The sequence below is a fragment of the Bufo gargarizans genome, chromosome 8 (assembly GCF_014858855.1).
Source record: "Bufo gargarizans isolate SCDJY-AF-19 chromosome 8, ASM1485885v1, whole genome shotgun sequence".
In the NCBI taxonomy this organism is placed as follows: Eukaryota; Metazoa; Chordata; class Amphibia; order Anura; family Bufonidae; genus Bufo; species Bufo gargarizans.
This window is the reverse complement of record NC_058087.1, coordinates 116,285,776-116,301,222: the sequence shown is the minus strand read 5'-3', so window position 1 is coordinate 116,301,222 and position 15,447 is coordinate 116,285,776. Positions and strand designations below refer to the sequence as shown.

Genomic DNA, 15,447 nt, shown 5'->3' with positions numbered 1-15,447 from the left:
ATGAAATACATACCACACATACACACAATATATATAGATGAAAAATTATGTCCATGAGCTTTTTTTGTCAGACCGCCATTATTTGATGGTTCATTTAGCGTTACCCAGGGTGCACCACGGGGATGCAAACCAGAAGTACACACAATACCATACCGTCACATAACTAGACAGGTACATCGTAGCTTAGCTGGCCATTATCTGATTGCTCAGACCTCACATACATATAATCGCAACACAATCCGATTTTATATCGGTAACTTTGAATCTAATATTTCCCCTTTAACCCCTTCAAGACCAGGCCTATTTTCATTTTTACATTGTTGTTTTGTCCTCATGTTCCAAAAGCCATAACTTTTTATTTTTCCATTCACATAGCTATCTGAGGGCTTATTTTTTGCGGGACAAGATGCATTTTTTTAATGCCACCATTTAATTTGCCATGTTTTGTATTAGAAAAAAGGAAAAAAATATTTGTGTGGCAAAATTGAAATAAATACAAAATTCCACCAAGGTTTTGGGGGTTTTGACATCACAGCGTTAGCTATTCACTAAAAATGAACTGACATTTTTATTCAAAATGACTAAAAAAAGGCAAATTGCGCTTTTTTTTTCTCTTCAGTTTCTGCGTTCACCGCACAATAATTTTTTTTCATTTTTTTAAATAGTTCAGACATTTTCAGACGCGGCGATACACAATATTTTAATTTTTTTATTGTTTGTGTAGTTTTATATGTAAAATTGGGAAAGGGTGGTGATTCAAACTTTTAATATAGTGGTGTTTTTTTACAATGTAGCACTGTAGTATACGCCCCACACATAACTCAGTGGTGCTGATGCTGAAGTCTGTCCTGACCCTGATGACTTATGTGTGGGCTTTATACTCCACCGTTACCGATACTTGCTGTTGTAGGTCCTGACACTGCTGAGTTATGTGTGGGGTGTATACTACAGTGTTACCATGTACCTAATGCTGTCTGTTCTGCTGTCTGTCCTCACCCTGGAATAAAGGGGCCTTACAACAAATTTCTAAAATTACACCGTAACATTACATAAAAAGAAAAACAACGCACACGTTATCAAACAAAAAAAATGTTTTTATAACAAAAATAAGAAAGCAAGCCTCTATGGCAACTTTTTTAGCTCCAATAATACTGTATCAATTTTTTGCAGCTGGTGAAGGTGTTTTTCCTCCATTTGCCGCAACCTCTTATTGAATTGATGCTGAATTTTTTTAAGCTGCCCAAAATCTTTGAGGAATTGCCTTTTGGTGACCTCCAATTCCTTTATGGCCTTGTTCACTACAAAAAAAAAAAAAAAAAAAAAAATTACTTACAAGGGTTACTTACAAGACAATTAGTGCATTGTGTGTAGTATTTGTTTTCACACTGGTGATTTACATCTAAATACAATAAATATTTATATTTATGTTAATTATATTTAGGTTTTCTTAGTGATAGTTCTGATAGAGTAGAATGTTATTTATTTTGTTAGTTAATATTTTTTCCGTAGTTTACATATGTTGCTTTTTTTTTCCTATAACACTAGTTTCTGTTGTCCCCTCATTGTTACCACTTTTAACCACTTCCCGGCCGGCCATTAAGAGTAGGCCTCAGCGGGACGTGACTTGATTCAGAGGGACAGTCTATTACGGACCAACAAACACCCTGCCCCCAGGCATAATCGTTTGTGAACCGGGGTGCAAATGCAACTCAGCTAAACAGGCAGCCATGTTAACTAAGGGCTGCTATTTTTCAGATTCATTACACATGTGCATTGCAGCTCCGGAGATGCAGGGTAGTGGGGGGGGGATTGTGGGATGCTTGTGAATATGTTATGTATATCAAATTATAGTAATGTGTGCACATATTTACTTTCCCGGTGGGGGGTGTAGACCACCTCTTCCTCCTCTTCTGGAGCTGGGGGGACGGAATCAGGGGGCTGGGAAGGTCCGGCCTCCTCCTCAGTCACCTCTATCACCAACATCTCGGGGTGAAGTGGCTTGCACATTTTCTCCCTCCTCCATAGGTGCCTCCACATTTTCTACCTCCTCCTCCATGTGCACCACCTTTTTTTTTGTGGTGGCGGACCGAGGGAACAGGTTTACCTGTAATAATGACACAATGTTAAGAATTTACACAAACAACTCATAAATCATAACAAAGGTAAAGATCAAGAAATTCCTATATGGTGGAATCTGCATGGGATTATGAATTATACCAATAGTGGATTTACCTTATTATGAAAAAAAAAGGGTTAGAGATGTGTAAAACTAGTATAAGTTACAAGGTAGGATGAGGTAACATGGTATTTGTTAGGAAGGTGCCCTATAAGGTATTGTGACTGGGTAATAGATGTTTAGGTAAACCAAACAACAGTTCAGAAATTAGATAAGGGGTTATTGGATGGTGTTATGTTGGGTATATAATTTTTTGTGGCTGCCAGCGTTAGACTGTCTGCCAAGCCGCATTTTAAACATCTGCTGCCAACTCGCCCTACCTCCCTGTTTATTTAGTTGTCAAGGTAATTTTATAATTAGAAGTAGGCTTAAAGTCTCCCTTTTAACTGTCATTTTGACTGTGACCGCCACTTTAACAGTGACTTTCATGGTGACCGGCCCTTTCACAGTGACTTTCACGGTGAACGCCCCTTTAACTGTGAACTCCACAGCTCCCATGAATTGGCAGTTAGGATTTAAGTGAAAGGCTGGCAGGCTTGTATTGGATAATACAGGTCATCTTTTTGTAATATCTATGTGTACGTCGTAGAGAGCCGAGACCCCTGCAAGATTTCTTTCCAGGTAGCAAGGGATGTGTATACCAAGTTTCATTGAAATCCATGGTTGCGTTTTTGAGTTTTTGTGGAACATACATACATCCTGTTATATATATATATATATATATACATACATATATAGAGAGAGAGAGAGAGAGAGAGAGAGAGAAAGTCCAATGGGATTCACCAACCTGAGAATGGGTGCAAAGTCCAAAAGGGGTTGACGGCAATCCCCAATAGTATAAAAGCGAAAAAAGAGGACTACACTCCAAATTGTGATGAAAATCCAAGCTGTTTTATTCACCCATAGAATGGCAAATCTTGCGACGTTTCAGCTCATACGAGCCTTCCTCAAGCATAGAGATAGTGAAAGTGAAGATTTATAACGCAATTACAAAACGTGTCCCACCCATCGGGGTGTGGTTACAATTAATTTAAATTACAGACACATGATACAAATATAAGGTGCCTATTTCCAAAGTGACTAGCGTCATACGTTCCATAATAAAAGGATACAATCCCCTTTATATAGAACAAGACATATACAAAACTTGATTCCAATCAGAATAATACAATAGTGACAACATATTGGATAAGGATCATAGAAATGAAAACAAGGAAAGCCATGGAGCCCACATATACCGTCATGTTCCATGAGCGTCTTGATCTCCTCAGTGCGCATGCCCAGAATGACATCATCGTGTGAGTCACAATTTGACGATCGTGCGCATGCGTTCTGCAAGGTATTCACTGCAAAAAGAAATAGATACGTTAAGTTCCGAATTTACACAACATGCAAAGCATTTTATTAATGTCCTGTTGAAATTAATTTTGGAAAATAATTATTTTCTGTTTCAAGATACCTTTTTTTAGTCAAAAACGTGGCGTTGCGATGGGGTCCAATGTGGCCCCAACGTACACAAATATCTACATGCGGCACATGGAGGAGGACTTTATCTATGTATCCCACCACTTTCAACATGTTGTTGGGTGGTGGCGGTACATAGATGACGTCTTCCTTCTGTGGTTAGGCACAGAACCACAATTGGTTGAGTTCCATACATATTTGAATAGCATTGACTCTGATCTTCGATATACTGTGACTTATTCCAAGACACAACTGTCCTTTTTGGATACTAATGTTAGACTGGTCGATGGTTCGATTAACACAGGCCTTTATGTCAAGTCAACTGACAGGAATACAATTCTGCGGTATGAAAGCAATCACCCCGTAGTTTAGTCAAACACCTCCCACACTCACAATTCCTGCGTGCAAAACGCATTGTATCGGATCAGACCGAGCTAGCACGTTGAAAATGATGGCAGGTAAATTTAGGGAGCGGGGGTATCCCCATGGATTACTAGATGCCCCAAAAAATGGGATTTTACGTGATAATGCAAAAAAGACATCAACTGCTTCTAAAAGGATCCGGAGGATACCTTTCATGTCCACATACTCTGAGTGCAGTGTGGAGATGGGACGTATCCTCAAGGATAATTGGAGTATTTTGGGTAGATCTATTAAAGATGTACCAGAATTTAAGTCTCCTCCCCTTCTATCATATAGGAAAAGTAAAAACATCAAAGATCATCTAGTTAAAGCGGATGTTGGCCCCAAGAAAATCAGCATACAGCGAACATTGTCGCACTTGGGACTTGGATGTTATCCTTGTCTCAATTGCGTCAATTGCCGCTATATATGCAAATCCAGGTCCTTTATACATCCCTCCACACATAAGGAATATTCCATCAAATTTTACTTGAATTGCGCATCATCATATGTAAGTAATGTGTTGGCATGCCCTTGCAACTTGATATATATTGGTGAAACGTCCACAGAATTAAAACTGAGATTGAACAACCATAGGAATTGAATAAGAAAAAAACGTGTTGATCTACCAGTTTCCAGACATTTTGGATCCCTTGGGCACACTGAGCGGGATCTAAGATGCTGGACTGTGAATCATGTGGCGCTCCCCAGAAGAGGTGGGGACCGTTTAGCAATCCTGAAAAAAAGAGAGTTGCGATGGATATATGATTTGGATAGCTTGCACCCTAGAGGTTTAAATGCTGAGTTTAGGTAGGTGCCTATTGATCTGTTGCACGCTCCTGCTTCCCTTGCATATGTATGTGATGCTTTTCCCCTACACATGTAATAGTGTAGGAGATTTGTGAAAGAATTATGCGTAACTACAAATGCAACAGAATGTAAATTCGGAACTTAACGTATCTATTTATTTTTGCCTTTTTAGAAAAAAAATTAATCTTCACAGTATTGGGTGTGGATCTGTTCCGTTTTACAGTCACTGCTTTGAGTAAATATGTCTAGTTATCATCTATGTGATGAATGTGAACGGATCTATAGGGCAATTCTCCCTTAAGTAAAATGGCGTCAACAAGTGAAAACCTTGCAGAACGCATGCGCACGATCGTCAAATTGTGACTCACACGATGATGTCATTCTGGGCATGCGCACTGAGGAGATCAAGACGCTCATGGAACATGACGGTATATGTGGGCTCCATGGCTTTCCTTGTTTTCATTTCTATGATCCTTATCCAATATGTTGTCACTATTTTATTATTCTAATTGAAATCAAGTTTTTTATATGTCTTGTTCTATATAAAGGGGATTGTATCCTATTATTATGGAACGTATGACGCTAGTCACTTTGGAAATAGGCACCTTATATTTGTATCATGTGTCTGTAATTTAAATTAATTGTAACCACACCCCGATGGGTGGGACACGTTTTGTAAATGCTTTATAAGTCTTCACTTTCACTATCTCTATGCTTGAGGAAGGCTCGTATGAGAGGAAACGTCGCAAGATTTGCCATACTATGGGTGAATAAAACAGCTTGGATTTTCATCACAATTTGGAGTGCAGTCCTCTTTTTTCTCATATATATAATCTTGAATCCCATGCAAAATAGGTGGGGGATGTATGTAATGGTCGTGGACGTTGACCGGAATACTGAATGATGTTTGCAGTGTATGTAGATATAAACAAAAATACCTATATATATATTTATGTGTGTGTGAAACGTATGAAATAATCCGGTGACATCATACATCAGTACCGCGCTATGTGTATACCAATATATATACAATCTCAGCGAGGTAGAGATATATGATGAAACCAGAAAATTTTGTACATGTCACAACAGGTATTAAGTAATCATTTGAAAAGGGATGAAATACGGATGTAGTAGAGTTAACACACATGCTTTATGAGACGTGTTATGTAAACTTAATTGCAATTAAATACGTTAAGATATTTTAAAAATGCCTTGTGTTTCAAGATTACGTGATGAGTTAAGAAATTTGAGTTAAGAGGTTGTGTGTTAACCATACTACATCTGTACGGATTAGCAGCATAACTGAATATATACATTACTGAGTGTTGTAGAGAGACATACAAAAATAATGTAAGCATTGTACCTGGGCATAATCGACTACTATACTCATCGACCTGATCTGGGTGTAGGCGCTTCAGGTCGCACCACTTTTTTTTTATTGCCTTGTAGTCGTGCCATTTTTCTACCCTTTTGTTGGTCCAAGGGTATCCCCACTCCAGAAAGCGCTGAAGGATAAAGATGAAAGCATATAATAAAAAGAAAATTATTATACAAATATTCAAATAAAATAATAACAAAAAAAAAGCAAAAAGTAGTTAAGTCTTTAAAACCCCTTCACGCAGTATGACGTAAAGGTACGTCATTGCGTGACAGGGGATGTATGGAGCTGGCCTCTGCAGTGAGCCCGCTCCATACGCTCGATCTTACAGCTATATGATACAGCTGGCATCCGGCCGCACTAACAGGAAGCGGCGATCGCGCCGCCCCTGCCATTCAACCCCTCAGGTGCAGTGATCAAGGCTGAGCGCGGCACCTGCGACGTGATGCACCTCCATCTTCCTTCCAATCAGAGCCCCCGCATTGAAATCGCGGTGCTCCGATCGGTTGCCATGGCAGCCTGGACGCTGCTGAAGCTATTCAGGCCTGCCATGGCTTTCTCCATACTGAGCTATGCATGAGGATACACCTTAATAAAATGGGAATGGTTGGTGATATTAACTCCCTGTTTGTGGCACATTAGTATATGTGAGGGGGGAAACTTTTCAAGATGGGTGGTGACCATGGTGGTCATTTTGAATTCGGACATTTTGAATCCAACTTTTGTTTTTTCAATAGAAAGAGGGTAATTTGACACATCAAACTTATTGGGAATTTCACAAGAAAAACAATGGTGTGCTTGGTTTTAACGTAACTTTATTCTTTCATGAGTTATTTACAAGTTTCTCTTTGTTTACAGCCATTGATACGTGCGGAGCGGATAGAAATTCTGTTGATGTCTGGTGACGTCGTGGGGCAGTTGAATGGCCCCCAAGGTCTCCTGATCTGACCCCCTTAGACTTTTATCTTTGGGGTCATCTGAAGGCAATTGTCTATGTTGTGAAGATACAAGATGTGCAGCACCTGAAACTACGGATACTGGAAGCCTGTGCTAGCATTTCTCCTGCGGTGTTGCTATCAGTGTGTGAAGAGTGGGAGAGGAGGGTTGCATTGACAATCCAACACAATGGGCAGCACATTGAACACATTTTATAAGTGGTCAGAAAACCACTGTAAATAACTCATGAAATAATAAAGTCACATTAAAACCAAGCACACCATTGTTTTTCTTGTGACGTGTCACATGCCCCTCTTCCTATTGAAAAAACTAAAGTTGGATTCAAAATTGTCTACTTCAAAATGGCTGCCGATGCCGGGAGCAGAGGACGCTTAGAGCCTGAGCTCCGTCTGTGGACCAAAACCAAGCGATTTTTGCCATACTTACCTACCCCAGGACGGACCTTGCTCCTGCAGCTCTGCTGATGATGACGAGGGGGGAAGAAAAAGGGAGCGCAGCCTCAGAAAATGACGGCGTTCTTCCATCCAGCTCCTGGGTCGTCTCAAAATGGCGCCGATTCCCGCCACACAGAGGGAGAGCTCCGTGCCTCTCTTGCAGCGATACCCGTCCAGCGATCCTCAGGGTCTCCTTCTTCAGCAGGATCCAGTCCCTCGGCTTCGCAGGAGTGAAAAAAACAAAAGTTTGTTACGGCACATAACTCACTAGTGGATAATCACAATGTGGTTGAGTATGACATTGCAACCATTAAACTTAAAATTGCTGATCTGGAGGATCGCTCCAGAAGGAACAACATCAGATTCAGAAATATTCCTGAAAACGTTATGGACTCTCAGCTGCAAGAATTTATTTCGGATCTTATCGTGTCGTACCTCCCAGATACCCCAGGGTCAGAATTAATAATTGACCGGGTACACAGGGTTCCTAAGCCCAAAGCTCTCCCAGCCTCTGTTCCCAGGGACGTCCTTGCTAGGATCCATTTTTATCATCTAAAAGACTCCCTGATGAGGGAAGCTCAAAAGCAGAAGAAAGATATTCCTGACAGATTCAGCAATGTTCTCCTATTTACAGATCTTTCACCAGCGACACAAAGCAGGAGACGTGAATTTCAAATCTACACCAAAGCGCTAAGGGATAACAATATCCCCTACAAATGGGGTTTCCCAGTTAAACTAATTGTGAGATATCAAAACTCATCACATGTTCTAGTTTCTCCTCAGGATGCCTCAGAAGCTTTTTCTAAATGGAACATTATTCTACCACAAGAGGGCGCCAAAGACAAAGACAAGGATAAAGCTATGGACTCATCTCCCAAAAGACTCTCTGCTGATAAGAATCATCTCAGCCTAACGCCAGAATGGACAAGAGTTGGAAGAACTCCCCCATGACTCCAATCCGGGACAGTAAATATAGCTGCCTTTTCTTTCAGCTAATTGCTATGTTCCACAAATCTTTCGGGGTTCCACACCCTGTTGCTTTACCTCTCAGAACACTTTTTCCATCCAAGTGTTCACTCTCCCTAATCCAGTATTCTCTTTATGCCTCTCATTCTAAGTGATAGACATCACAATTTTTGTGGTCACTGTTGGACCCTTACTATGTTATTGTCATTTGTTATTTACGTTAATTTTTGTGTTCTAATTTATTATTATTTAACAAGGTTAAATATATGGGTCCTACTCCTATCCTATCAATTATCCGAAAACAAAGGTATAATTCCATGGCCCCCTCAATCATCAAAAGGTAACATTGGGGTACTTTGCTATGTAATACTTGTTTTGTTTGCACAAGCTCAGGGTACTAATTCTAGCAAGACTTTCCTATTTGGAACTTTAGGATGGCTTATAACGGTATAAAGATCCTTTCAACAAATGTTAAAGGTTTGAATAGCCCTTTTAAACGCTCCACTTATTGGAACAAGGTGAGAAGACAGAGAGCTGACATCATCTGCATTCAGGAGTCTCACCTTAATGAGGAAGATTCCCGCAGATTCTGTCACCCCTCTTTTCCACACATCTTTATGTCTCCAGCTAAAAAAAAAAAAGAGAGGGGTAATTATAGGTTTTAAAAACACTGTTGCCTTTCAGTGTCACAATATAATATTAGACAAGGAGGGTAGATATATTATAATCATCTGTGACATAAATAATTCCAGATATACACAATAGTGAATCTTTATGCTCCAAATTCTGATCAGATAAATTTTATCAAGCGCACCATCAAACTGGCTTAAGAATCCAAACAAGGTTCTCTATTGATATGTGGGGACTTTAATATGTGCCCTGATTCTTCAATTGATAGGCTACCAGCCCATCCTACTTCCCATAAATCCTCATATCTACAAGACTTTTTATTTCAAGAAGGACTTCTTGATATTTGGAGAGTACATCATGCAAATGAAAAAGATTTTACTTATTTTTCACATCCACATAATACATATTCCAGAATTGATCTTTTTATCTCAGATAAATGGCTTCTTCAAAAAGTATTAGACATATCCATTTCTAATATTACGTGGTCAGACCATGCATTTATAACTCTCATTCTAGATGACATGTACAACAACAGAGTATACTCACCTTGGAGACTTAATAACTCATTACTCCAAAATTCTGTTATTCGTATGGATGTGGAAAACTCGCTTAAAGAATACTTTATGACTAATGATAATAATTTGATATCAGACACCACATTATGGAGTGCACACAAAGCGTTCATCAGAGGGATACTGTTGAAACATGCAGCCATCCCAAAAAAAAAACAGAAGGAAAACTCTAGATAAACTATTAGCGGACATTAAATGTCTAGAGGAATCTTCTAAATCTTCTCTAGATCCGAAAACTCTTAGCAAATTAAAAACAGCCAGACACCACCTATATCTGCATCTTCATGAAAAGCATGAATTCCATCTTCGTAAAATCAAATCAGACCATTACTCACAAGGTAACAAAGCCTCAAAAATTCTGGCAAACAGAATAAAAAAAAGTGAAGCTAAAATAAGAATCCCCTTTTTGTATGATACGCAAGGCAAACAATTGTTTAACCCCAAAAATATAGCAGAGGAGTTCGCAAACTATTACGCAAACCTTTATAACTTAGAAAGCTCAGCGGATATTCTCCAACCTACTCCTGAATATATAAACAAATTTCTTAGTGGCATTTCCCTCCCATCTCTGACAGCAAACCAAAAACAAACTCTAAATGCTGGAATCACGCATTCAGAAATCTCTGAAGCAATCCACTCCCTCAAAAATAACAAATCTCCTGGTCCAGACGGTCTCACAAATGAGTATTATAAGACCCTCTCACACATTTTAAACCCCTTCCTGAATAGAACTTTTAATTCAATAGTTGCACAAAAGTCAATACCAAATGACATGTTAAATGCACTAATCATAACCCTCCCAAAACCTGGTAAGCCGGCGGACACTCCAGCTAATTTCAGACCCATATCACTTTTAAATTCTGATATAAAGATTTTTGCAAAAATTCTAGCAAAAAGGCTATCTAATATTCTACCTTCCTTGATTTCTAATGATCAGATAGGTTTTGTTTCTAATAGGCAATCGTCAGAAGGCACTAGAAGGTTTATAGACCTTTTGGATGTGGCATATTCTACTCGAACACCTTCTCTGCTTCTATCATTGGATGCAGAGAAGGCATTTGATAGAATACACTGGGATTATATTTATGCAACCTTAAAAAAGTTTGGGTTTGGGGATTTCTACCTAACTGCAGTTATGTCTTTGTATTCTAATCCCAGTGCTTCTATATATTCGTCCAGTTTTCTCTCTGCTCCATTTAATATTAAAAATGGAACCAGGCAAGGTTGCCCTATGTCTCCCTTGATATTTGCTCTCGCAATGGAACCTTTCGCAGAACACATTAGATCCTCACCGCTTATTAAAGGAATAACAGTAGGGGGCGTAGATCATCGCATAGGTCTCTTCGCAGATGATGTCTTAATTATCACATCTAATCCAGCTACGGCATTATCTGCTATTAATAATATTATTTCTAGGTTTGGTAGAGCTTCCTTTTATAAAGTAAATATAAATAAATCTCAAATATTAGACTTAGGCTTGTCTCCGGCTACCAAGCGACTAATTTCCAACTCATTTAAATTTCCCTGGGCTAACGAGTCTTTGACATACCTGGGTATTCAACTTGCCTTACCTACTAACAAGTTATTCAAGGTCAATTTCTGGCCCCTATATGATAAAATCAATGATTCCTTAAATAACTTGCGGATGGACTGTCACGGTTGGTGGTGGGCGAAACCCCCAGTCGTGCGGTGCCTGGAGATGGTAGGGTTACCCCTTGGCTGGGACCACAGAGTTAGGGAGCAGGTCACCTCCTATTGCGTCCCTAACGCTGACCCTGTCTCCTGTCAGTATGAGCCGACCTTGGTGGTAGGAGGGCTCATACATCGGAACCTAAAAGTCCCTGCAAGCCCTCAAGTCGGCCCTGAACTAGGGGACAGAGTAAGACGACCTGCTCCTCCTAGACACGGAGGAGCAGGAGTCTCAACGGCCAAGCAACACAGGGGATACAAAAACAGCTATGGCAGTGGCAGTCAAATGGAACCAACTCATCACTCACCTGCCACAGACAACACAACCAGGAACCCATGTGCAGGTGCTGTAAGTACAAGACAACAACGGACACAGCACACACCAGACATCACACAGGAACCCTGGACCATAAGCTGCAATAACACAAAAACCCCCACACACCTAGATAACACCGTGTAACAAAGGTTTTAAACTTATGACCGGAAGGGTGGCCCTTACAAGAAGGATGGAATCCACAGGAGGTTGCTTCAGCCAAGTATGACTGAAAGCAACCTACTGAGCTGTGCTCCAGACACAGGCTTTATAGGGCAAAGTGGCCACACCCACCGGTCAACCACACCCAGTGACACAACACACACACTGGGGAGGAAGTTAACCCTTCCAGCACACAGAAGGGAAAACACACATACAGGGGAAGTGACCAACCTGATCACCCTGTGGCTGTTGCCGCTGGCAACAACATGGGTGGCAGCCGTCCTGGGAGACAGCCCGAAGGCCGAGACACTGCCACCACATGTACATAATACCAAACGTTGCCACGGGCAGCCACAGTGAAAGGACGATGTCCGTGCGCACCAAACAACAACAAGTGCACACCAGACATACAAACAAAGTGCATCCACACACGCACACAACTCCCCGGGAACCGCACACATAGCTGTTGTCCGTGGCAACCGCACTGAGGCCAACTACAATATGCCTCAGCTGCGGTTGAAACAACAACCACAACCGCGGGCAACTGTATGCGGCTCCCAAGGAGTCACGACCATAACCGTGGCCGTGACATGGACTCCCTCTCATGGTTAGGAAGAATTGCTGCGCTGAAAATGGTTATCCTTCCTAAGATTATCTACATGTTCCGTAACATCCTTATAGCTATTCCCTCTGGATATATAACTAGGCTCCAATCTTTAATTAACCGCCACATCTGGGGTAAATTTAAACCTAGAGTGAAAACACTCATTCTTAACAAACCACTTAAAACAGGAGGCCTCAATGTACCATCTATTAAACATTACCATGCCGCATTTATACTTGATCAATTGAGATATCTGATCAAAGATGACACCACAAAAAAATGGGTATCACTAGAAAAAATTATTATGGGCCCCTACAACATAAATGTGCGCCTTTCCGCTTCAGCAGCTTTCGGTATCAGAAATAACTCGCCACTTTCAACTTTGACTGCAATACTAAACACCTGGTACTCTGTTACTAGAATAGATAAACTAATTACTACCTCCTTTTCTTCAATGCCTCTGAAGGTTTGTGAACTAGCTATTCCGGACATCCATTTAAATAATTGGGTGGAGTTAGGCATTACTGAAGTCAAACAACTATGGAAAGATGATGTATTTGTAGAGTTTGCCCAATTGCATAAAGATTTTGGTATTCCCAATTCAGATTTTTGTAAATATCTAAGGTTAAGACACTTACTGAGATCTCCAAGAATTTTTACACACAATGCCAATAACCAAGCATTTCTACAATGGATTCACATGTCCCAAAATTTGGACAAAGGCATCACTAAGGGCTATCTCCTATTGAAAGAGTCAGGCATTAACCCCTTACACCATACCATAGACCTCTGGAACTCAGACCTGGGTTCTGTCCTATCGGACTCAGAATGGACTGAAGCCTTTACCTCTGTATCCAAATTGTCTAAATGTTCTGACCACTTAGAAGGGGCAAGGAAATTACTTTATAGATGGTATAGAACCCCTACATATTTAAATAAAATCTTTCCCGAAATCTCCCCGGAGTGCTGGAGATGTGGGCAATTTCCAGGTAATTTTCTTCATCTGTGGTGGGAATGTCCGTATGTTAAAGTTTTATGGGATTCAATATTTAAATTTATTTGATCGTTAGCTTGCTACACCATTGAACCTTCATCTAAGAGGGCTTTGTTATCTATCGGCTTATTAGACCTTCCTTGTCATTTTAGGTCTATAGCTAGTCACCTAATATTCATAACTTGCTTAAAAATTGCTGCTTGTTGGAAGTCTGGAAATCTTCCTAATATTAATAGGATTTGTAGATCTCTAGATAATAGCTGATTATATGGGCATCCTCAAAGAATATAAAGACCTCATTTCTAAAGAGATGGGAGGTTTGGTTGAGACATAAAAAATTTAACTTGCCACTGAATGCTTCCATTAGATTGTAATGCTTGCCTAGTCTACACAAGTACTTAATTTCTCTTCTTTTATATGTACCTGTCTAACCTTTCTACCTTTACAAAGTTTAATAAGTGCTTCCAATGCTGCGAGGAAAACTTGTACTTCCTTAACAGTCACATACTTGCTTTAAGTTTGAATATGTAATTGTGATTGCTATTCATTCATTATGTAACCTAATTGTTATAAAATCCTTCAATAAAAATAATTGTTAAAAAAAAAAAAGAAAAGTTTCCCCCCTCACATATACTAATGTGCCACAAACAGGAAGTTAATATCACCAACCATTCCCATTTTATTAAGGTGTATCCATATAAATGGCCCACCCTGTAGATCTCTATTATGGTGAATAGGAGAGGGGATCAAAAGATCCCATGTACAAGGACCCTATGGGGGCTAATTGGTGTAAAAAAAAAGTTAAATAAAGTTTAAAAAAAAACACCACTATATTAAAACTTTGAATCCCCACCCTTTCCCAATTTTACATATAAAACTACATAAACAATAAAAAAATATTGTGTAACACCGCGTCTGAAAATGTCTATTAAAACATATTTTTTTTTTTACATTCTTGTGTAATGAACGCAGTAACCGAAGAAAAAATGAAAAACACGCCATTTGCCATTTTTTTTTTGTCATTTTGAATAAAAATGTCAGGTCATTTTTAGTGAATCGTGAACGCTGTGATATCAAAACCCCAAAAACCTTGGTGGAATTTTGTATTTATTTCAATTTTGCCACACAATTTCCCCCCCCCCTTTTTTCTAATACAAAACATGGTAAATTAAATGGTGGCATAAAAAAAATGCATCTTGTCCCGCAAAAAATAAGCCCTCATATAGCTATGTGAACGGAAAAATAAAAAAGTTATGGCTTTTGAAACATGAGATGGACAAAAAAACAATGTAAAAATTAAAATAGGCCTGGTCTTGAAGGGGTTAAAGGGGAAATATTAGATTTAAAGTTACCGATATAAGATTGGATTGTGTTGCGATTTCACAGTGGGATGCGAAAGTTTGGGCAACCTTGTTAATCGTCATGATTTTCCTGTATAAATCGTTTGGTTGTTACGATAAAAAATGTCAGTTAACTATATCATATAGGAGACACACACAGTGATATTTGAGAAGTGAAATGAAGTTTATTGGATTTACAGATAGTGTGCTATAATTGTTTAAACAAAATTATACAGTATAATGAAAATAGCAATACGCGAATAATTAAATCGCATATTATTTGAGATAAATAGAATAATGACGGATATTCGATTTCGACGAATATAAGTCGAATATTCAATCGAATATTCGCGAAATATCGCAAAATCGAATATGGCACCACCAGCTCAACACTACTCCCTCCAGGTTTTTTTTTTCCCTCTCTTCCCCCCCTCCCCATTCTTATCTTTTGCTTTTCTTCCTCTCCCCCTCCCTCCCCTACTTCCCCCCTTTTTTTCCCCTTCTCCTTTCCTATTTTTTTTTCCTTTTTCTTCTCCCTTTTCTTCTTTCCCCTCCC

At 39.5% G+C, this 15,447-nt stretch overlaps 1 protein-coding gene across 1 annotated transcript in view; it reads left to right on the top strand.

Moving 5' to 3' along the window:
* Positions 1-15,447, top strand: part of SLC29A4 (solute carrier family 29 member 4) — an 889,038-nt gene that overhangs the window by 216,484 nt on the left and 657,107 nt on the right. The window lies entirely within an intron of this gene.